This window comes from Cervus canadensis, chromosome 24 (assembly GCF_019320065.1).
Source record: "Cervus canadensis isolate Bull #8, Minnesota chromosome 24, ASM1932006v1, whole genome shotgun sequence".
NCBI lineage: Eukaryota > Metazoa > Chordata > Mammalia > Artiodactyla > Cervidae > Cervus > Cervus canadensis.
In genome coordinates, this window is record NC_057409.1 from 38,583,316 (window position 1) to 38,608,381 (window position 25,066).

The following is a 25,066-nucleotide window of genomic DNA, read 5'->3' on the forward strand; positions in this document are numbered from 1 at the left end:
AAATTCCCTTATCAAATCACATGCTGAAGTTATACAGTATCAATGACATACAAGATGGAAGAGAAATTATAATCACATGTGTGAGGACCAGCAGAGATTTTTACTTGGCACATAGTGGGCTGAATCTTGGCATATGAGTGGTATATATGAATGAAGTGTTTGATGACTTTAAATTATATTTTTCTAAAACTCCAGGCTACTGGGAGGGAATTTGTTTAGCTAACAATGATTCTGTGAGTCATTCTATGAGACGCACTGGTAGGGTTTATACTGATGGAGCACAAGCTGTGGGCTCAGCAAGGAACTCTGTGTGTTCCTTCTGCCTAGAATATTCTGTCTTCAGATTCTATCATGACTGTCTCCTTCTTGTCAGTTAGGTTCCAGTGCCTTAATCTCCAGGAGTCAGAACTCCTAACAGTCATCCTCCATCTCATACACTGTGTTATTTTTGACTGACAGCTGCAGTCAGAGAATGGAGTGTGGTCATCTTTCTGCTTCTTTTCAACTCTTCCCTCTGCATATATCTAACCTTGCTTTTTGACTCTACAAGTGTTGAAGCTCAAGGAAGTGCTTTGTAAATGTTCAGTGCTTTCTCTTTCCCTTCTGGACACTTCCTGGCTTATTTGGAGACACTGCCGGTGTTCTCTTACCTTGAAGTTCCCTTCATAAGTGAATAAATTTCTACTGTGGCAGTGGATGAGAGCCCTAGGAGAAACCTAGACAGTGTATTAAAAAGCAGAGACATCACCTCCTGACAAAGGTCCATGTATTCAAGGCTTTGGTCTTTCCAGTAGTCATGTACAGATATGAGAGTTGGACCATAAAGAAGGCTGTGTCAAAGAATTGATGCTTTTGAGCTGTGGTGCTGGAGAAGACTCTTGAAAATCCCTTGGACTGCAAGGAGATCAAACTAGTCCATCCTGAAGGAAATCAACCCTGAATATTCATTGGAAGTGTTGACGCGGAAGCTGAAACTGAAGCTCCAATATTTTGGCCTCCTGCTGCAAACAGCCGACTCAGTGGAAAAGGCACCGATGCTGGGAAAGATCGAAGGCAGAAGGTGAAGAGGGCAACAGAGCTTGAGATGGTTGGATGGCATCACTGATTCAATGGACATGAACTTGGGCAAACTTTGGAACATAGTCAGGGACAGGAAGGCCTGGTGTGCTGCCATCCACGGGGTCACAAAGAGTCAAATGTGACTTGGTGACTGAACAACAACAAATGGGAACCCTTAACCTGGCCTCATTGCTTAGCTACAACAACAAAAAAATCTCAAGTCAGTCTCCTTTTCCTGCTCTCTCAACCCATTTTCAGGCAAATGGTAAGCCTGCCTGCTACCCTCAGATAGCCTCATTATATATGTAATGAATCTTTCCCTATCCGTTTCGTGTGGTATCATCGGTCTTATATTTGGAAACAGATTTTGGGAAGGAGGGTCCATCTTGCAAGGGACCCACAAAAATTGGTGCAGTAATCAGGGTGACCACATTATTTAATGTGTTTGACAGTAGTATAGCCCTTCTAGTTCTCTTATGGTTGCTGTTTCCGTGATATACCTTTTTCCATCTGTTTACTTTCAATTTACTTGTATCTTTCAATATAAAGTATTTGATGTCTTCTACCAGCAGATAGTTGGGTTTTGTTTTTTGTTTTTTAAATCCAATCTGATGGTCTTTTTGATTAGATTGTTTGATTCATTCATGTTTAATGTTATCATTGATATAGTTGGACTTACACCTGACATTCTGATTTTTTGTTCTCTGTGTCTCATGTCTTTTTTCTTGTTGTTTTTCTATGTCTCCTTTACTACCTTTTTTTATTTTTAGAAAGTAGACTTTATTTTTCAGAATAGGACTCCGGGAGTTGGTGGTGGACAGGGAGGCCTAGCCTGCTGTGGTTCATGGGGTCACAAAGAGTCGGACACGACTGAGTGACTGAACTGACTGACTGACTACATTTATAGAAAAATAGAAAATATTAGAGTTCCTATATATGCCACTGCTAATTTTCCCTATTGTTAACTTCTTACATTAGTATAATACATTTGTTACAATTAAAGAACCAGTATTCCCAGTGGTAAAGAATCTGCCTGCTAATGCAGGAGACACAGTTTCAATCCCTGGGTCAGGAAGATTCCCTAGAGAAGGACCAGGCAATCCACTCCAGGCAATTCACTCCAGGCAATTCACTTGCCTGGGAAATCCCATGGACAGAGGAGACTGGCAGGCTACAGTCGACGGGATCACACAGAGTCAGATATGACTTAGCAATGAAACAATGACAACAATTGATATATTAAGTAAATTCTATAGTTGATTTAGATTGTCTTAGTTTTTAAAAAATTCTAAAAAGTTTTTTTTAAAAATTTAAGCTTTAAAAAACTGAAAGCTATCATTTTGGCCATTCAAAAATGTACAGTTCAGTAGCATTTAGTACATTTATATTGTTGTGCCCCCATCACCATCATCCATCTTTTCATCTTCCCAGACTGAAACTCTGTACCTATTAAATACTAGCTCCAACCGTAACTCTGCTCAGCCCCTGACAACCCCCATTCTGTTTTCTATCACCATGAATTTGACTAACTAGCTACGTCATATAAGGAGAATTATGAAATATTTGTCCTATCATGTCTGGTTTATCTCATTTAGCATTATGTCTTCAAAGCTCATCAATGTCAAAGTTTTCTTCCTTTATATGACTGAGTAATATTCCATTGTTTGTACATACCATATTTTGTTTATTCATCTGTTGATGAGCAGTTGGATTGCTTCCACCTTTTGTCTATTGGAAGTAATGATGCTATGAACATGGGTCCACGAGTATCTGAGTTCTGCTCTTGATTCTTTTGGGTCTATATCCCAGATTTCCTTAGTTTTTACTTATTTTCTATCCTCTATGGTCCCATCCATGATACAAGACTATTTTTGGAAATCTGAACATATATTTGTAATGAATATACAAATTTGAACATTATATTTGTAATGTAATACAACATTATATTAGTTTCCTCTTGGGAGTGACAGCTCTCAGACTTCCCTTATTTTTGATGATCTTGATAGTTTTGAAGAATACTAAGATATGCAGATGATACCACCCTTATGGCAGAAAGTGAAGAGGAACTAAAAAGCCTCTTGATGAAAGTGAAAGAGGAAAGTGAAAAAGTTGGCTTAAAGCTCAACATTCAGAAAACTAAGATAAGAAAACTAAGATCATGGCGTCTGGTTCCATCTGGGAAATAGATGGGGAAACAGTGTCAGACTTTATTTTGGGGAGCTCCAAAATCACTGCAGATGGTGATTGCAGCCATGAAATTAAAAGACACTTACTCCTTGGAAGGAAAGTTATGACCAACCTAGATAGCATATTAAAAAGCAGAGACATTACTTTGCCAACAAAGTCTGTCTAGTCAAGGCTATGGTTTTTCCAGTGGTCATGTATGGATATGAGAGTTGGACTGTGAAGAAAGCTGAGCACTGAAGAATTAATGCTTCTGAACTGTGGTATTGGAGAAGACTCTTGAGAGTCCCCCTGGACTACAAGGAGATCCAACCAGTCCATCCTAAAGGAGATCAGTCCTGGGTGTTCATTGGAAGGACTGACGCTGAAGCTGAAACTTCAATACTTTGGCCACCTCATGTGAAGAGTTGACTCATTGGAAAAGACCCTGATGCTGGGAGGGATTGGGGGCAGGAGGAGAAGGGGATGACAGAGGATGAGATGGCTGGATGGCATCACCGACTCGATGGACATGAGTTTGAGTAAACTCCAGGAGTTGGTGATGGACAGGGAGGCCTGTGCTGTGATTCATGGGGTCGCAAAGAGTTGGACACAACTGAGCAACTGAACTAACTAAGTAAGATGCTCCTTTATTGGAATTTGTCTAGTGTTTTTCTTATGATTAAACTGGGATTATAGGGTTTACTTGATCATAGAGGTCAAGGGCCATTTTCATTACATCATACCAAGATACATACTATCAGCATGACTCATCATTGTTGATCTTGACCTTGATCATTTGGCTGAGATAATGTTTCTCAGGTTTCTCCACCATAAAGGTACTCTCGCCTACCTGTATCTTCTATATTGATTCTTTGGAAGGAGGTCAGCAGTCTACACTTAGGGAATGGGAAGTTAGATTCCCTCATTAGGAATGGAATATCTACATAATTTATTTGGAATTCTCCTGCCAGGAGATTTTTCTCTACTCCCTATTTATTTACTTATTCAATAATTTTTATATCAGTGTGGGCACATGGATACTTATTTTTATGCTATGAGCTATAATCTAATGCTATTTTATTTATTTATTTTGCTCAAATGATTCTAACTTTGGCCACTGGGAGCTCTCTCAATTGGTTCCTACATTCCTTTGGCATTCTCTATCAATGTAGGTTTTAATTTATTCATTTTTTAGCACTCCCTTGTTTTCTGTCATTACAAAATGCTCCAGGTTCATCTTGTATATTTCGTGCCCCTGTCCTAGAATCAGTCATTTCTCCAAGAAAATACTGTTTCCTTTCGGTTGAGAATGGTATTAGAAACCAAGATCTGGGAGCTAGGTGTGCTTATTACTATTGTTTTGCATGTCTCACATTTTTTTTTTTTTTTTGAAACTGAATTTCTTGGTAGTATATTATAGCAACTCTAGATACTGATTCCCTCCCTTAGACCCAAGGGATGGTGGTGATTGTTGGTTTTGTCAGTTGTTGATTTGTTTAGTGATTTGGCTGAACTAATCATGTGGCATCTATTTCCCCCTCAGTGGGCAGCACCTTTAATCCATGCTCACATTTTCCCCCTTGTTTTTGCTTTTAAGCCTGTCTACCTAAGGGCTTCCTTGGTGGCTCAGACGGTAAAGAATCTGCCTGCAGTGCAGGAGACCTGCGTTCAATCTCTGGGTCAGGAAGATCCCCTGGAGAAGGAAATGGCAACTCAATCCAGTATTCTGGCCTGGAGAATCCCATGGAGAGAGGAGCCTGGCAGGCTATAGTCCATGGGGTTGCAAAGAGTCAGACATGACTGAGCAACCAACACTTGCACTTTTCTTTTTTCACCTAAGGGTTATCCCTAGGTCTCGGTTGGTATAAGCCACTTATTGGTCAAAGGTAGTAAAACTTAGCCCCCTTAGCCAGTCAGATTCTTGCTGTATATTTTATGACATCTGTGTGGCTTCGAGGCTGCTATTACAGTTCAGGGAATTTGTGTTTATTGCCCTATGTACAGCGAAGGACTTCTAGCTTGGAGGTTCTTTCTCTGATTGTTCCCAGGAGGGCTCAGCCTTGGGGATGCCCATAATCTGCCAGTTTGTTAGGGCTGAGTGTGATATTAGTTTTAAACCCAGGTATCACCCTGGATCAGAATTCCTACTCTTCATGGTTTGGTCAGGGGTTGTGTTTAAGCCCATTGTGCCAGCAAGGCTTCCCTCCTGGACTCTGACTGCTCCCAGGAGGGCTCTTCCTGGATGCTCTTTTCCCAGTTCTCTCTATTAAACTTCTGGCTGCTCTGTTGTTTTGCAAGTCTTCAGGAGCTATCCTTCTCCTGTTAATTACTCTCTACCAAGATCTCCAATGTTTTTTAAAACACCCTTAAGCATAGAGATCTCTATTTCCTTTTCCAAGTGCTTAACCCCCTCAGGCAGAGCTTCAGGATCCTTTATCCTTCAGGTCTGCCTCACCTCCTCGGTGGGACCCTCATGCCACTCTACTAGAATTCTACTCCAGTTCTCTGAGGGCACTGGTTCGGGGTGGGGCAGTGCCAGCCCCTGGCCTTCTCAGCTTGCCCTTTCCGAATGGAACCTCTATAACGGAGCTGGGGCAAGGGTGACCATGGTCCTTGTACCTTTGGTGTGCTACAACTGGGGCAGGACTTGGCAAAGCACCCCATCCCCTAGATCTTTCCTCCTAGGAATAGGGCTTCTGCAACAGTGGGTTAATTGGAGTGGGCTGGGGGTATGAGAAATATTGCTGGCAACATGCCACTCCTGAGGTGAAATCATAGCCCAGACGGTGCACTTCAGGGAGGGGAGGCCCCTCTCTTCTTTGCTGCAGATGCCTAGGATATGGGAGTTAAAGGAGCAGATGGCGGCAGACATGCCATAGATGCTTGTCCTTATGCAGTTCAGCAGATTATTTTGCATGAGTATTTCTCCTTTTGCTCTATGCCCTTAAGATAATTCCCAGAGACATTAAATGATTTTACTTTAGTTTTTGTGATTTTCTGTATCTAAATTGTTGCGATGCTAGGGAGAATTCACTAGGAGTCCCATTCATCCTATTTTAATGTTCTTTTACACCAACAATATGTTCCCTTCCCTACCATGAATACTTGACACAGTCTTCCACTATGTTAGTGTTGCTGCTGCCATGGATTGCTTGGTGGGGACGTGGGGTCTGAGAAACAAGGAGAGTGCAAGAACTATAGGAGGGCTAAGGAAAGACCTGGCCCTACCAGCACTGGGGAAGGAAAAAGGTTTTCATTTTATCAGGGGCTTCTGATTGTAATTCAGGTTGATGATCATCACCCTGGTCTTCTTACTACTTTCATTCTAGCCTTCTGGGGATCCTGATATAGCCATCTGATGTTTCCTCAGGCATCTGAACTAATATCAGCATCAAATAGCATCTGTTCACTGTGAGGAGAGAAAATGCACTTTAATTGTAGCAGGAGGAATATGGGCTAAATGTGAGGAGATAGTCCCTGATCAAAAGCGTCAGCCTGAGAGGCCTTTTTCAAGTGAAAATCAGATCATGCCTCTCTGCTGCTTCAAGCCCTCCAATGGCTGCCCAGTGCAATTAGAATAAAGTCCAATCTCCTAACCAAAACCTACATTTCATTTCACTCTCTGTCATTCACCATGGTTCAGTAACTCGGCCTTTCTTTCTGTCTTTCAAGCCTACCAGGCTCCCTCCTACCCTAGGACCTTTGCATTCTCTGCTTGGAATGCCCTTTATCAAATCTCCACATGGGTAACTGTGATCAACTGTCTTAATTCCAAGTTTACCTTCTCAGGAGGACTTTCTGGACCACAATAGCTAAGGTAGGTTCCCCACACCCCGATTCTTCATTGTTCACTATTCCTTATTAACCTGCCTTCACTCTCCTACTAGAGTGTAACTTCTAAGAAGCAAGAATCTGATGAATCTTGGTTATGCTGTCTGCTCTCACCTAAGTACTAGAAGTGCTTCCTATCCAGTGGGAATTTAATAAATCCAAAGAATAAAAGGAGGAACGAAAACATGGATGGGATGAATGTCCATGGTTTTCTTTTTAGATTTTAAATAAATGAATAAAATACTCTCTTGATGTCTCAGAAGAAAGGCCTAGATGAGATTTCATGTTGAGTTCTTGCAATGCGAGAATCCATTTTTACTAGTAGAAGAGTGCTTTATAGAAAGTGGCAGCCTGAAGTGTTTTCCAGGGAAATAAATCCTCCAAACAAGAACAATTCAAAATATATTCAGCTATTGAGTTGTTTGGATCCTGGTTTTTAGTTTCACTCTGGCCCCGAGACAGTTTCATGTACATTTGTGCCCTGTTTTGTTATAAAACCCAAGGACAGGCTCAGTATGAGGATAGCACCACTGTTGACCTTATATACTTGTGATTGAAATAACTTTGAATATTATGACTCATGGAAGACACAGAAACCCCGAATAATGGTGGCTTTGTCAATGGAAACAAATCCTGGTTCCTTTCTATTTCATCAACCAATTGCATTTGGTGTTTCTAGTCTCTTTTAATCTGAAACTGATCCCACCCCCCTTTTCCCCATGACATTACTTTTTGAGAGGCTAGGCCAGTTATCTTGTAGAACTTCCCAAATTCTGAATTTTTCTTATTGTTCTATTGTGGTGTTATTTAATTTTCCCCTCTATTCCCTATAGTTCTTGTAAACTGGAAGTTAGGTCAAAGGCTTAGTTTAATTCAGGTTGTCAAGAGCTCTTCAAAAGTGATCTATACTGCATCACAGCAGGAAGCATGGAAGGTTAGGATATTCTACTACTAGTGATGCTAACTTTTTAAAGTTCTTTAATTTCAGTGTTTCTATAAGAAAACAGTTTATATTTTGGACAGTAGAGAGCTCCTTTGTACTAAAAGTAAGGTGATTTGCAGCTTACAAAATAGACACAAGCAACAGTTTGCAAGAATAGTCTAAAATGATGACTCACTATCCATTATTCCATCAGTGATGGGGGAGACACGACTGGTTGTCAAAGGGACTTGAGAAATAGCTGAGGTCAGACTACCTCTCCCCTGGAGGATGAGCAAATTCCCATGTGTCCTGGATCCTGGCAATAACTTCAGGGACGTGGATTTGGGGGTCTAGGGGACACCCAGTAAAGGGCTTAGGAGGTTGGTGGTAAAGTTCAGTCACCTGTCCCCATTGCTTTTCCCCTAAATTTTAGGAAAATCTTCATGGAAATAATTAAACAGCCAGAGTGGAAATTCTGGCCCTACTGCTTGTACTGCTGTTATTTCAAGTGCAACGACTTTACATTTATCTATTTGATTTAAAAAGCTGGTTCCTGCTTTAAAAAGCTTCGGGGCACCAGAACAGTAAAATTGTCCAATAAAATACTTAAATCAGTTGACAGCACCACATTTAAAAACACAGTGTATCACAAAGTAACATAAATGCCATGACCAGTATGAGATTCCCTTTGGCTACACAAATTTTTAAGGACAGGCTTTACTGTGGATTTAAACACATGTAAACCTGGGTCTGGTTGAACCAGTGAAGGCAGATGGAGTGAGAGGTTAAGCAAACTTTCCAATGTCACTGTTTGATGATAAAGCTGGGATTTGAACCCAGACATGTTGGTTCTAGAAGCTATACTTTTAATGTTTTAAATTTCTACTGTAAACTGACAGCATTCATTCATTCAATCACTTACTTAATGAATAACGTATGCAGGTGCATGTCCATGGGCATGCATCTTACTCTGTGCCAGGCATTTCATTTTACTGGGCTCTGAAATGAAATGAAAATCCAAAACACATGGGGCTCCTCAATTCAAGCTGACCCTAAATAGTAAAGGCTTTGGAGTTGTAGATAAAATCTGATGAGGGGGCCACATGTCAGCAAGTTATGTAACTGCTAATGGAGGCATTTCAGGTTAGGAAATCTTTCCAGTCTAACCATTCTATGGGCTCTCTGCTATTAACATTTACTGGCATTTTGGAGGTCTGTTAAAGTTGATCACAGTGTAGACAACGTACAAACATAAGAAGGGGCTCAAGGAGGCTACTGTTACAAGAAAGGAGTGATGGAGGAAGAATCATGAGGCAAGAGGTTTACTTGAAAAGTATCTCCCATATGAATTGCTCATGTTTGCTGTGTTTTCTTTCAAGAATAGAAACTAAACATAACAAGAAAAATGCCCACTTTAACAGAACACATTTATGTTTCTATTTTGGACAGAAAAATTTTTTATGAGGCGATAAGGTGGCTTATTTCAGAGAGGGATGTTTCAACAATAGCAACGCAAACAGGAGAGACTTCTTTTCATTTGCACAGTCTGACCGAAAGCTTATCAAACCTATACAAGTGCACCGACTATGAGTTGAAAACACACTTGATTTTTTTTTTTTTAAAGACCAATAAGACAGTAACATTTGTCATTGTTTGGGACTTTATAGCGTTCAAACTGCTTTCAGATACTTTATCAGAAATAGCTTATGTGTATCTTTTCACCCTCACTGGATTCTCTCATCCTCACTCACCTCCCAGCCTGGACTCTCAGCTCCTCGTTCTGAGGAGCTGCCCTTCCTGAAGCTGTGGGCCTGTGGTCAGTCTTCCACAGGCCTGGAGACTTTGTCTCTTCCAGAGATTTTCAGACTTGGACAAACTTTCAGACTATGCTCTTTCAAAAGGACATAGGAGTAGACTTTCTGGGTGCTTTCAAGGGGTAGAGGGATAGGGCAGTCTGGAAGTATGGGGCAATAAGTTTTTCAGTGGGTGAATATTCATCATGCTTCATCTTTCCTTGATGGGTTGCCTCAAGGTCTAGTTTCTCCATAGATATCTCACGTAATCCTGTGAATATACCTATCAAGTAACTGGTGGTGACACTTTGTGGCTTCACATGAAGCACTGGTCAACGCAGTAACTCATCATCTTTTCATTTCTTCCTGTTTTCTTTCTTTTTTTTTTTTTGTCTTGTTTCCTTTTGCCTTCAATCTGGATGCTTAGGACTGTACCTTCTAAATAAAGCAGCAGTACTTAATCCCTGCCTCAGGCTCTGTTGGGTCTCATACACATATTTATTTCAGACTCTCTCCACACTTTGAAGCAGACAAGTATGTTAGGGTTAGTCATAAGATGAGAAAACTGAGGCTCAGAAAGTTTAAGTGATTAGTCTGAGATTACATTCATTTATTTGTTCATTAATTCATTTATTTATTTAACAGATATTTCTCAAGCACATTCTGTATGCTGATGAAGTCTAAGACAGACTAGGCGTCTGTCTCCATGGAATTTAAATTTTAAGTTTGAGGAGACAGATGGCATGTAAGTACCATTAATGTCTGCTAAATGAATGAATTAATGGACAAATGAAAGATTCTTATCTTTCCCAGGATGACTGACATGAAAATGTTCATCACTCAGTCAGGTCTGTCTCTTTGCTACCCCATGGACTATAGGTCACCAGACTTCTCTGTTCATGGAATTCTTCTCTAGGCAAGAATACTAGAGTGGGTTGCCATTCCCTTCTCCAGGGGATCTTCCTGACCCAGGGAATTGAACCCAGGACTTCTGCATTGCAGGTAGATTCTTTATCATGTGAGTCACCAGGGAAGATCAAAAACCATATCAAATTTCAAATTATTTTCCCCATATAACCTTTTCTTGGGGTCCCATTGCTTTATTGTTGTCCTATACTTATGCTTAATTTGCCCATCGAGTAATCCAGTATTTGTTGAGAGCCAAATGATTAGTAGGTTCCTTTTAGGACAACACAGGCAGAGGGAACAAAGGTACGAAGACAATGAGGTATAAACACGCCTAGTGACTTCAGAAACAGAAAGAAGGCTGGTGCAGCTGGAAGTAAAGTGTGAGAGGGAGAGAAGTGTGGGATAGGGTCAGAAAGATGAGCAACAGCCAGAGCATACAGAGTTCTGAATACGGGTTATGACTTATCATAAGGGCAGTAGGAAGCCACAGGAAGATTTTAAGTGATGTGGTTAACATGACTGCTAAGTGGTAATTCTCAGACCTTCTGACTCTTGGGCCTATAGACTTCTACATGAAGCAGGTGTCAGAGTCTGGACTAGAAGGCAAGCTCTGAGGCTCTGACTTTTGATGGAGTGAAGCAAGTTTCATAATGATGACTCAGCTATGAAGCCCTCTGGTAATGCAGAAATATGTCTCCAATGGCACACCTTCCAATACAGTAGGTGAAAAGGCAGGCTCATGGAGTCACTTCCACCCAAACAGGCCTTTATTGTTCCATCTATAGACTGGGAATGATGTAACCTCTTATCCAGTAATGAGGTGGAGGGGCAGAGACCTACAGGTCCTTGGGAGCAGGGAGCATGTGACCTCGAGAATCATCTCTGGTTCAAATCAGTCTGAGTAATCCAGGCATCAGATAGGGAGTGTCTGTCCTGATAAATTCCACAAGTGAAGATTATGATATTGCCCTGTCTAGTGTAAGAGAACTGGCTGATTATATTCAGTGACAAGACAGGTGTCAGCATGGGTTTCACATTGTTTTGAACATCATCCAGAAAAGTCACAGGCAAGATAGGTAAATGCAACCTGATTAATAAAGTTATGTTTAATTTTTGTTTGTTATTTTTGTATGAAAAGGATGATGGATTTTCCTACACAGGGGGCCTTTGCAAGGGACTCTGTGATCCTCAGTAAATGGGCAGGGAACTGCCAGTGTTGGGGTCACTGTCCTGAAGAGAATTCAGGACTTATCCAAAGGCTTGAAGCTTGGCTCCCCTTTCCATCTCAACTTCTATTTCCCTAAAAGAGAATGCCAGCTTGGGGACACAGCTCCTCTTTCCCTCGGATGCCTCCCTCCAGGAACTGTGGACCAGGCAGTCCTCAAGCCTTTGCTAACTCACAGCCCTGTGCCTTTGCATCATGAGTCCCCAGTGCGGACACTCCTTAGTTCCCAGCCCATTCTTTCTTCTGACTTTGCAGCTCTCAGTCCAGTAGTTTGCCTTGAGGCCAGCAGAGACTGTCCTTTTTGAGCTGACCACTAAGTGACATTTTGATGTTACTAATGTGTATTCATCTGCTCCCTTTCTTCTCGCAAAAGCAGTCGGGGAGACAAACGTTACAGAAAAGAGATTATGGGGACTGACTGGTGATCACGTACGTGGGGGAAGGGAGAGAGGAAATTCTAAATGAGATGAGCTTGGTGGAGCAGAGGACGCGGAGAAGACGCCCAGGAAAGCTGATAAACAACAGTGTCTGTGCATCGCAGAATCACACCTTCTCTGAGTCTGCTGTTTCACCAGCCTGCCCCCACCAGCCCGGCGCCTCTTAGCAATTCCCCAGCTGTCAGCTCCCTACCTGCCTGGCTCTGGCTGCTCGGCTCAGAGCGGCTCCCCTGGGCCTCTCGCCGGCTTGTCAGTGGGCTGCGTCAGCATCACGCCACACTGTCTCCCGTTGGCCCGGTGATCAACGCCTGACGGGCCGGCCCTCTCTCCCTTCTCAGCTGGGGCCAATGGGAGTCAGGGGAAGGTTTTGGTTACAAATGAAAATAAAATAAATAAGTCATACTCCTGCACTCAGGAGTCTGGGAGAAACATCTTCATGGACTCGTAAATCTTTCCTTTTAAATTTGTCCTTCTCCTTCTAGATGCCCCTCCCAACCCCCTGCATACCCTTGGCTGCCCCTCACAGTGCAGGGAATGCAAAATGCGAGGCTTGGGCGTGGGCTAGATGTCGGTATCCCCCCTCCGCAAGAACCCCCAAAGGCATCTGCGCTGTGCTGTGTGTGTGTGTGTGTGTGTGTGTGTGGAGAGAGGAACCAGCTAGATAGAATCCAGGCCAGCGACGGCTTGTTCCCAGTCCTACTCTTCTGACCTTGTCAGTAAGACACCCAGCCCACTCCCAAGGCTCTCCCCTTGACCTGGCTACATTACCCCCAAAACCTTGGTTTCTTTCTTTCTTTCCATTACAGGGGGTTCTGATGATTAAATGTAATCTATTTTAAGATTTTTCTAAATGTGTATGAGATGTTTCATTAAAGCTGTTGACTTTGAACGTTTTTCTTAAGACTTTGTTGTCTGTTTAAAGACACATATTAAGGCGGGGGGTGCTAGTAATATCATATACCTGAATGCGAAAAACAGTACCCATAAGCTGGGCCTCAGAGGGTCAGGGGAAAGTGCTAGAGGTCCTGAAGGCATGAAGAGTATGACGTGTGAGAGGCGCCAAGCAATAAAAGCTGGAATAAGCCTTAGACCCCTTTGCCAGTTCACCTGGGGTTGCCCAGCTTGGTCCTTAAGGAGGATTCACCCTGTTCATCAGAGGGGGTGTCCCCTGAGCAGATGGGGTAGTGGTAGGAGGGGAGCAAGGTCACAGGGGCCAAAGGATGGAAGGGAAAGAAAGCAAGAGGGTGGCTGCTTGGGCAACCAATGCTTGGTGCAGGGGAGCTCCCCCCACAGAGGATCAGCTCTGTTCTAAAAGGTCTTTTTACTTCATGAGGGTAGATGACCCTCCTTGATCACTGCTATGCCAGACTCCTTTCCCTCTCTCACTTTAATGCATAATTGATGAAGTGAATGGAGGTGAAAGTGAAAGTTGCTCAGTTGTGTCCAACTCTTCGCGACCCCATGGACTTGGTTCATGGAATTCTCCAGGCCAGGATACTGGAATGGGTAGCCTTTCTTTTCTCCATGGGATCTTCCAACCCAGGGGTCAAACCCAGGTCTCCCACATTGTGGGCAGATTCTTTACCAGCTGAGCCACCAGGGAAGCCTAAGAATGCTGGAGTGGGTAGCCTCTCCCTTCACCAGTGGATCTTCCCAACTCAGGAATCGAACCAGGGTCTCCTGCATAACAGGCAGATTCTTTACCAACTGAGTTAAAAGAGAAGCCCTGAATGGAGGTGTGCCACCCATTAACCATGGTCAGAGGGCCCACTTTGCCAATATCATGAGTTGTTGAGGGGCTGAGGAGGGATTTCTACCTGATGTGTTATCTTATCGGGTTAAGGAGGAGGAAGAGACTGGGAAAGGGTCAGGTTTAAGGAAAAGTTCCCCAGTTTCTGCCAAATGGGAACAGTGGAGGCACCACATGGCAATGGGCTGCCCTCAGAGGGATGCCAAGATGGCGCCCTGGCAATACAGGAGGGTAGACAGTCAAGATGTCTGCTGTCACATAATTATTATCCAGGAAGATTTCAGTGTTCAGAGCCATGTACAGTTCTATCTCTTTGAACCTTTTCTATCTGCTTCCCCTGCATGGTCGCCATGCTGAGACGGTAGTGAAATTTTTATAGACTACTTCTGGGGGGTAGAGTAGCTTCCACATTGGTTTGGGGCCAAGATAAATAGGCACCATCACAGAAAATCTGGGTGCTGTGTAGAGGTAGATTTGCCACAACTCTGGTGAAGTTTAAGGCTTAGAGTCCCTCATTTGCATGAGCTCTGTCCGTGGCAATGAGGTTGTCCTGGGAATGTTTACAGTGGGGTAAAGTTGGCCCTTGGGAGGACAGACAGAGGAAGAGGGCAGGTGTTGTGTGAACAAGCAATCCTAGGATCCCATATACCTGGAGCAAAATCAAGAAGTGGCAAGCATTGGCTTTGAGTGAAAAGTGAAAGTGAAAATGTTACTCGTTCAGCTGTGTCCGGCTCTTTGCGACCCCGTGCACTGTAGCCCTCCAGCCTCCTCTGTTCATGGAATTCTCCACTTAAGAATACTGGAGTGAGTAGCCATTCCCTTCTCCAGAGGATCTTCCCAACCCAGGGATCGAACCTAGGTCTCTCGCATTACAGACAGATTTTCTTCCATCTGAGGGCATTGAGTATACATGTCAATTTGACCCCATAGACGCCTTGCCCTGTGTAGAAGGACAGAAAAAGAGGAGGAATAGAGTGTAGCCTGTAAATTCAGATTCCCTCCAGCCTGGGTTAAGGGTGTTTCTGAGAGCATCCCAATAAGATGCCTGAGGCTGGACGTACATATGTATACAGGGAGTAAAAATATTTCAGACATGCAGAGCCAGAAGACAGTCTGTGGAAAGTTCTTTCAAATCCTAAATCTCATATATATGAAAGAAACTTGATGATGATTTCCCCAAATTTGACAACCATGCTAACAGTTTATATGACAATACCAACAATGACTTCTGAAACTGAAGGTTTTCTAAACTATTAATAATAAAAGGCTAATTTTGACCAATCATGCTAGAGGAAAAACTGGTTTATCTTTCTATTTCCTCTGTGGGATAAAATATAACAAAATTATTGTCATGTGAAGAAATTATCAAAGAGTAAGCAGCCAAAAATTGTTTTCATAGAGGCATGTCAAGAAGTTAATAAAAATGTTACTTTTTTCTATTTGTGATGTATGTGATATTTATGCATTAATTTTGAAAAATTATGTGTATTTTGTTTCTTCATTCTAAATTTAAATGGGCTTTTAGGTACCTAATTTTGAACTTGTAGTTTAGCATTATTTTTTTCAGAGGGGCTTCTACATTTTACAAACTTCAGCCCCCCCCCCAAAACCTGTAGCAACACCTATCACCCTAACTTTTTTCTGGGTAACAATGTTTGATTTCCTTCATGACTGTAGCTGAGAATAAGAGAAAATTTGCTGTAACCACTTGAAGTCCTCAGTAGATTGGGCTGTATATGCTAAGGCCAAGGTTAATAATATTTGTGATGTTAGAAAGTTTATAAAGTTTGGGATATTTACCAAACTTGCAGTGTCATATGATCTGAAGTAAGCTATGAACAGTTTGAATTTTGGATTCCTCATCTATAAAGTGAGAGGAACAGACAAAATGTTTTCTAATTTTCTCTCCAGCACTAATATTCTATACTTTTCCCACTGAACACTGAACTCAGCATTAGCAATTGGTATAAGCTGAGGACTGTCAGTATGAATTATGATCCACAGCAATAACTAGACACCCAGATAATGTCTTCCCTAAAAAGCCACCAATCGCACAACTTCTCTCCATATCCTACCTCCATAAAGGCATGGCTCACAATTTACATGTGCTTCTTCAAAGTCATATTTTCCTGATTCAGAGTACATAATGGATATGCTAGGGAGGACTCAAGAAAGAAAATCTATCATGAAGCTCTTTTTGGCAAATGTAAGCAACTGTGACTTTACAAAAGGATTCTTCAAGTGGATTCCATCTATGCAAAGATATTCACACCTCATATATAATTTCTTAAAATTCATGTATTCAGGTTAAGTTATATGGAGCCAAATTAAAAATGGCAAAAGTGACAAATAGGAGAGCCAATTTTGATCTTAGAATGGGGAGAATGGGATAAGATGGCGAGATTCCAAGTCTGGGGAAGTTGAATATGCCAGCAGAAAGAGGCCCTGTTATCCCCAAATATCTGGGTAAGACCAAACTGAAAGACAGTTCTTGGGATGTGTCTCAGGTGCCACACTTATTCCTGCTTTGACTGTAATACTTTCTGGAGCCGGAAATATGGCCAAGACAATTCCATAGGTTCCTATAAGAGGATCTGTTTCTGTTAATACATACTGTGTATAATACAGAACTTCCCAGGTGGTGCTAGTGGTAAAGAACCTGCTTGCCAGTGCAGGAGACAGAAGAGGCACGGGTTGGCTACCTGGATCAGGAGATTCCCTGGAGAAGGGCACGGCAACCCACTCTAGTATTCTTGCCTGGAAAATCCCACTGACAGAGGAGCCTGGCAGGCTACAGTCCATGGGGTCACAGACTGAAGTCGGACACGACTGAAGTAACTTAGCACGTATGTGTATAGTATGTTCAGAACTGGAGCTTTCGTATATGTCTCTAACTGGATCCATGCAGTGATGCAGCTAAAGAACTTCTGCCCCAAGGAGTCTCGATCTCCAGCTCTAAGAGACAGACAGACTGCGTTGACACCTTGCAATTGTTCAACAGGCATCTCTCCCCTCTTTCATGATCTCTGGGAAACTGTTTCTATGTACACACACCCCCACCGTAAAATGCACTCTAGCTCGGTGCATATGTTATTCTGAGGCAATAGTGGCTCTGAGTACACACTTCTTAATTCATTCTGCTGTGTCACTGTCTCACTGGATCAATATCTGGCACAGGAAGTGCTAACTCGGAGTGAAGGCTGCTTCCTCTGTCCTCTTGCAGGGGAGTCGGGTCTCCCTGGAGTGTGGCTTACACTTATGCACTTACCATTCTTTTTTGCCCTCCTGTTTCTGTCTTCCTTTGTCAGCTGAGGCTGACTCTGTTTTAAGAATGGATTTAAGGATGGAGGACTTAGGTCTTATTTTTTTTTTTCCCCTTTCATTCCTATGCAAAGTTTTATTTTAAAACAAGGAAAGAGTCTGTCTATTTTAGTCTTCATCCACTGCCCAGGCAGTGTTGAGCAGCGTTTAAACATGTGGATGTGGAGAAAACTTCAATTATTTCATATCTGAGTGTCCTTGGGCAAGTCACTTAACCTCTTTATGTTGTAATTTCACAATTAGGAAAACGGAGATTAAAAACTTACCTCCCTGAAGAGCTGTGAGATTAGATGACATGATGAGTGTCAAGTTCCTAGCGTGGCTCCGACAAGTGAACAGTAAACGCTCAATGGGTATTCACCAAGATTATTGCTTCCCATGTTTCCAGTTCATTCTGCACTCCTGTAGGTGGGGGGGGGGGATTTATTTTGTGACCTGAGTTTCTGCAACAGAGACAAGAAGTTGTCTCAGATCTGCATTATTAGCCTTTTGGCACTGTATTGTTCTCCCCCCCCTCCCCCCCCCATACACACACACCTTTTTCTTTCTTTCTTTTTAAATCTTTCTTCCAGACCACACCTCCCTCACTCTTTACCTCACATACACATTCACCCTGACAGGGTGTTTCTCAGTGGTCAGTAGTGAGTGCCTTTATCTCTCATCCCTAGCTCCTGACTTAGGGCATGATTTATATCAAACGTCTGATAAGTGTCTTTCAAGTAGTTTTCTGTCTATATTCTGATTAGATTCTTGTCTCTTTACTTTTTATTAGAGTCCTATAGTCTGCACATTGACTTGTTTTGGCAATGGAGTCCACATTTGTAAGATATTCCTGTAAGGCTGTGTCCTAAAATATTTCCCAAAGTAGGTATGACTTGCAGGGACACTAGCTCAATGGGAAATATCAGAAGAAAAGATGTCTACGGCCATCTGCCTCCCCTCACCGCTTTGTGAGGAGTGGACACTTGTGAAGAAGTGTCTAGTGGAGAGCAAAGTAACAATTAGAAACCTGGGGAGGAACATCAAGGGTTCTGTGCTTTCCTTCTGCTTTTAGCCTTCCTGCACAGAGATCTTCTTGGGGAGATCCTATCCAACATCCATACCTGGTCCCCTTCACCTGTCATCTCTTTCCCTCCTTCTTTTCAAGTTATTCTCCTTGAACCTTCTAGTAGTTGTAGATAATTTGTCTGGCCACCCTACATCAGCTGTCTACCTTCATACATTTTTCTATGTGAAGTAGAAGTTTTCTACTCCTCTCCTTTTTTTTTTTTTAATAACCACACCGCATAGCATATGGGATCTTAGTTCCCTGACTGGGGATCAAACCTGTGCCCTCTGCAGTGGAAATGCAGAACCCTAGCCAGTGGACCTCCAGGGAAGTCCCCTACTTCTTTTTTTAAGGATATCTAGCAGTGTGATGGCTCATCCCTCTGTCCTTCCCAGCTGCATTCTCCCCCGCCAAAAAGCATTATTTTTTCATTGGCTTCTCTGCAAAGAAGGGTCATGGTAAGTTCAGTCATCTTAAGCTAATTCCTAGAATACAGAAGTTGAAAGGTACCGATCTATGGTAATAATTCTTTTTTAAAAAATTTAAATAAATATTTTATTTTAAAAGTATTTTTAGATTTACCAAAAAATGACAGAGATAGTACAGAGAGCTCCTATATACCTCACATGCATTTTCTAACCTGTTGCTAACTTCTTACATTATTATACTGATTACAAGTAAAGAGCCAGCACTGGCACATTACACCGCTTTTAATGAAATTGCCTGTGCGGTACTTAGTCGCTCAGTTGTGTCCGACTCTTTGTGACCCCATGGACAGTAGCCTCCAGGCTCCTCCGTCCATGGGGATTCTCCAGGCAATAACACTGGAGTGGGTTGCCATGTCCTCCTCCAGGGGATCTTCCCAACCCAGGGATTGAACCCAGGCCTCCCATATTGCAGGCAGATTCTTTACCATCTGAACCACCAGGGAAGCCCCTTGATTTGCCTACTTTCTGTAAATGTTCTCAGTTTTCCCCATTTTCTGTCATTTCTGTTCCAGAATCCCATCCAGGATACTACAGTACATTTTGTTGCTGTGTCTCTTTAATCTCTCCTGGTTTGTGACAGTTTTTTGGACTTTGCTTGTATTTGATGATCTTGAGTAGTGAGGGCTTCCCAGGTGGCGCTAGTGGTAAAGAACTCACCTGCCAATGCAGGAGACATAAGAGACATGGGTTCGATCTCTGATTCAGGAATATCCCCTGGAGGAGAACATGGCAACCTACTCCAATATTCTTGTATGGAGAATCCCATGGACAGAGGAGCCTGGTGGGCTACAGTCCACAGGGTCACAAAGAGTTGGACACCACTGAAGCGACTTCTTACATGCACGTTCTTATCTAAGGGCTTCCTGGGCAATGCTAGTGGTAAAGAATCCATCTGCCAATGCAGGAGATACAAAAGCTATATTTACATATCCATAGAATTTATCAGTGTACATTTTTATAGTATATCCACAGATATGTACAAATATCACTGCAGTCTACATTAGAGTATTTTCATGATTTCAAAAAGAAATTCCATATCCTTTGGCTATCACTGCTCCCAATCTTTAACCCCCTGGCCCCTGTTCTATGTGCCCCTTTTCCCTAGGCCTAAGCAACCAATAATCTACTTTTTATAATAGTGTTGCCTATTCTGGATATTTCATTTAAATGGAATAGTATAGTATATGGTTTACTGTGATTGGCTTCTTTCATTTAGCACAGTGTTTTTAAGGTTCATCCAAGCTGTACAATGTACCTCATTCTTTTTTAAGGTCAAATGCTGAAGTCAGGTGTTTGTTATCTGTTCTTACCCCTGAATTCTGAAAATGGCTAGGGTACTTTCCTGCAATTAGAAAAGTACTTGTAGAGAGAACTAGATATATTGCCTGTGCAGTAAGTGCCCATTGATCCCAAGTACATGAAGAATATAGTTTTATAGCTAATTTAAAGTAATGTAGGGAATTAAGAGCACAGCCTCTGCAGTCAGATTGCCTGGGTTTGCTTCTTGGATTTAACCTTTTATTCACTGTCTAAGTAAGTTGTCTAATCTTTCTGTACCTCTGTAAAATTGGAATAATATAACTGTATTCACCTTAATAAATGTCAGCCATCAGGGAGGTTATACACATAGTGGGCTTTTGAATTTTGTTAGATCGAGTCAGTGGTAAAGAATCAGTATTAGTGAAGTCCCTCAGTTCTGTCTGACTCTGCAATCCCATAGACTGTAGCCTCCTAGACTCCTCCATTCATGGGATTTTCCAGGTAAGAGTACTGGAGTGGGTTGCCATTTCCTTCTCCAGGGGATCTTCCCAACCCAGGGATCAAACCTGGGTCTCCCACATTGCAGACAGACACTTTACCATCTGAGCCACCAAGGAAGTAATGCAGTTTTATATATATATATATATATATACATATATATGTATAATATATTATATATATGATATAAATATAATTTATATTATTTATAATTTATATAGTCTTTATCAGGGAAGTGGTGAAGAATCCACCTGCCAATTCAGGGGACACAGTTTCGATCCCTGGGTGGGGAAGATCTCCTGGAGAAGGAAATGGCAACCCACTCCAGTATTCTTGCCTGGAAAACCCCATGGACAGTGGAGCCTGGCAAGCTACACTCCATGGGGTCGCAAAAGAGTTGGACACAACTTAGCAACTAAACAACACATAGATCAATGGGATCATTTAATGAGAAGCATGGAATATCAGTTTTCAAAAAAGGAATTAATAATGCATTCAATTATGATCAGTGTAGTTAAGTGTTTCTGGGGTGATTCAGAAAGCACTTAGGCATTTTACAGGAACCCAGCATCATGCCTCTGAGAGGAAGAGGTGAGGGAGATGGGCTGAATCCAACCTGGCCCAATGACATCCCCCAGAAGTTAATTTTGTAATGAACCCTTAAAATCTGCTTAGCTTACTAACCATTTTTCTCTTTTCTAAAACAAGTATGCCAAATGTATGAAGAAAAAAACACTATTGTTTAAATGCTGTATATACAAAATTTTATTGTATTCCAAGCACAACAGGTGTCACAGCATTTCCTGGGGGGTTGGATAAGACAAGCCATGAGGTCTCTTCTCATCCTGAGAGTGCATGATGCTTTGTATCAGCATCATCAATACTTCTTCCTCCAAAGCTTCACTCACGGCGCTGCCAAGAAGCAGCCCCACAGAGCCACTTCGGTGAAGTAAAGCTTACTCTTACTCCTTCTGCAATCATTATAAATTCATCATTTCCAGCTGCTCCCAAACTCATTTCTTCCTTTCTTCTTTGTGCTTTACAAATTGTGTAGCTTGAGGGTGGAAAGGGGATAACTTTAGAAGGGAAGCTACTGCCAAAAACATAAAATGAAAGAACCACTTTTCTTTGTTTCAATTCTGCCATCTCAGAGGATTTCTTTTATTTTATTTTTCTTGTTAAATTACCTCTCCTAATTAGGTCATGCTACTGGAGGTGACCTACATTTCAGAAGCCAACAAGCAACAACAGAGAGACAGGGAGCTGAGTGAGACAAAAAAGAATGACTTCAAAATGGCTTCACACGCAGCTTTCCTCAAGTGATTTGCTTGCAACGGAGGTCCATAAACTTGATCTTTAAATGAGAGTTGGTTCAATGCAATATTTTGAAAGCCTATCTAATGGGATACACTGTGCTCTTTTATTCATTCAGTATGCCCACTTTATCAAACATATTGTGTGTGTGTGTGTATATATATATATATATGCCTACAATGTGGAAGACCAAGGTTCGGTCCCTGGGTCAGGAAGATCCTCTGAAGAAGGGCACGGCAATTCACTCCGGTATTCTTGCCTGGAAAATTCCGTGGCAGTGGAGCCTGGTGGGCTAGAGTCCATGGGGGTCACAAAGAGTCGAACATGACTGAGTGACTAAAACTTTCACTTTCATATATATATATCTGTATTTATATATGTATAATTATTGGACATGGTTGAAAATGCAAAGAAATACAGAAAATGATCTCTGCTCTCAGTTGCAATCTAGGAGGAGAGGAGATACCAAGGGAACATTTTATGCAAAGATGGGCACAATAAGGACAGAAATGGTATGTACCTAACAGAAGAAGAAGATATTAAGAAGAGGTGGCAAAAGTACACAGAACTATACAAAAAAGATCTTAATGACCCAGATAACCATGATGGTGTGATTACTCACCTAGAGCCAGACATCCTGGTGTGCAAAGTCAAGTGGGCCTTAGGAAGCATTGCTACAAACAAAGATAGTGGAGGTGATGGAATCCCAGCAGAGCTATTTCAGATTCTAAACGATGATGCTGTGAAAGTGCTGCACTCAATATGCCAACAAATTTGGAAAACTCAGCAGTGGCCGCAGAACTGGAAAAGGTCTCTTTTCATTCCAATCCCAAAGAAGGACAATGTCAAAGAATGCTCAAACTACTGCACAATTGCACTCATCTCACACACTAGCAAAGTAATGCTCAAAATTCTTCAAACGAGGCTTCAACAGTACATGAACTGTGAACTTCCAGATGTTCAAACTGGTTTTAGAAAAGGCAGAGGAACCAGAGATCAAATCGCCAACATCCATTGGATCATAGAAAAAGCAAGAGAATTCCAGAAAAACATCTACTTCTGCTTCATTGATTACGTTAAATCCTTTGACTGTGTGGATCACAACAAACTGTGGAAAATTCTTCAGGAGATGGGAATGTCAGAACACCTTACTTGCCTTCTGAGAACCCTGTATGCAGGTCAAGAAGCAACAGTTAGAAATGGACATGAACAATGGACTAGTTCCAAATTGGGAAAGGAATATGTTGAGGCTATATGTTACCCTGCTAATTTAACTTATATGCAGAGTACATCATGTGAAATGCCAGGCTGGTGAAGTACAAGCTGGAATCAAGTTTGCCGGGAGAAATATCAATAACCTCAGATACACAGATGACACCACCCTTATGGCAGAAATGGGAAGAGGAACTGAAAGAGTCTCTTAATGAAAGTGAAAGAGGAGAGTGAAAAAGTTGGCTTAAAACTCAACATTAAAAAAACTAAGGTCATAGCATCTGGTCCCATAGCTTCATGGCAAATAGATGGGGAAACAATGGAAAAACTGAGAGACTTTATTTTTTTGGGCTCCAAAATCACTGCAGATGGTAACTGCAACTGTGAAATTAAAAGACACTTGCTCCTTGGAAGAAAAGCTGTGACCAACTTAGACAGCATATTAAAAAGCAGAGACATTATTTTTCCAATAAAGGTCTGTCTAGTCAAAGCTATGGTTTTTCCAGTGGTCATGTATGGATGTGAGAGTTGGACTATAAAGAAGGCTGAGAGCCAAAGAACTGACGCTTTTGAGCTGTGGTGTCGGAGAAGACTCTTAAGTGTCCCTTGACCTGCAAGGAGATCAAACCTGTCAATCCTAAAGAAAACCAGTCCTGAATATTCATTGGAAGGACTGATGCTGAAGCTGAAGCTCCAATATTTTGGCCACCTGATGCAAAGTACTGACTCATTAGAAAAGACGCTGTGGCTGGGATAAATTGAAGGCAGGAGGAGAAGGGGAATGACAGGATGAGATGGTTGGATGGCATTACCAGCTTGATGGATATGAGTTTGAGCAAGCTCTGGGAAAGCCTGGTATGGTCCATGGGGTTGCAAAGAGTTGGTCATGACTGAGTGACTGAACTGAATTGACTGAACTGAGGAGGAGTAAAGATATTCCCCAAAACATCTTTATCTTTAGAGTCAAGCAATTGAGCTAGTGTGTGAGAGTAAGAGTTGTATTATTTGTCTATTGTTGCTGATAAAATCACTCCATCACCTAGCAGGCTAGAACAGTAGATATTTGTTACTTCATATAGTTTACATGGGTTTGGAATCCAGGAGTAGATTATCTTGATAATTCTGGTTCAAAGATTCTTATGAGGTTTCAGTCAAGATCCCAATCTGGGCTACAGGCATCTGACAGCTTGACTAGGATTGGAGGATATGCTTCCAAGTTGGTTCATTCTCATAAATGGTGAGTTTGTGAGGACTGTTACCATGTGTCTGTCTCCTTAGGGCTTCCTGAGTGTATAATGACATGACACCTTGCTTCTTCCAGAGGGAAGTGTCCAAGAGAGCAGGGAAGTTGCTGCAGTGACTTTTATGACCTGGCCTCCGAAACCACACACCATTTCCATAATATACTCTTGGAAATATATATCAATCCTATCACCATGGGAGGGAGCCACACAAGGGCATCAGTCCCATGAGGTGGACATCCCTGTGGGCCATGTGGGAGTCTGGCTACCACAGAAGCCAAAGGATTTGTTTAGAATTTAGAAACTATGGGACTCAAGGAGCAAAAGAGGGTGATCATGGTTAGGAGCAGTGTATTAGTTCCCTAGGGCTACAGTAACCAATTATTATAAACTGGTGATTAAAAATAGCATGAATTTATTCTCTCATCACTTTACAGTCCAAAGTCAAGGTGCTGCAGGGTTCCCTCTGAAGGCTCTAGGGGAAAATCCTTGCTTTCCTCTTTCTTAGCTTTTGATGGGTACACCACTCCAATTTCTGTGTCTATTTTCACATGAACTTTTTCTCCCTATGTGTCCCTGTATATTTACATGG

The 25,066-nt window shown here is 42.0% G+C and overlaps 2 long non-coding RNA genes across 2 annotated transcripts in view; one reads left to right on the plus strand and one right to left on the minus strand.

Moving 5' to 3' along the window:
- LOC122426407 overlaps positions 1 to 12,650 on the minus strand; it is a 37,100-nt gene extending 24,450 nt beyond the window's left edge. The window contains exon 1 of the long non-coding RNA XR_006265156.1: positions 12,536 to 12,650. This is a non-coding gene — a long non-coding RNA (uncharacterized LOC122426407). The remainder of the gene's footprint in view (positions 1 to 12,535) is intronic.
- Positions 1 to 21,973, plus strand: part of LOC122426408 — a 107,808-nt gene extending 85,835 nt beyond the window's left edge. The window contains exon 3 of the long non-coding RNA XR_006265157.1: positions 21,908 to 21,973. This is a non-coding gene — a long non-coding RNA (uncharacterized LOC122426408). The remainder of the gene's footprint in view (positions 1 to 21,907) is intronic.
- Positions 21,974 to 25,066: the final 3,093 nt, after the last annotated feature.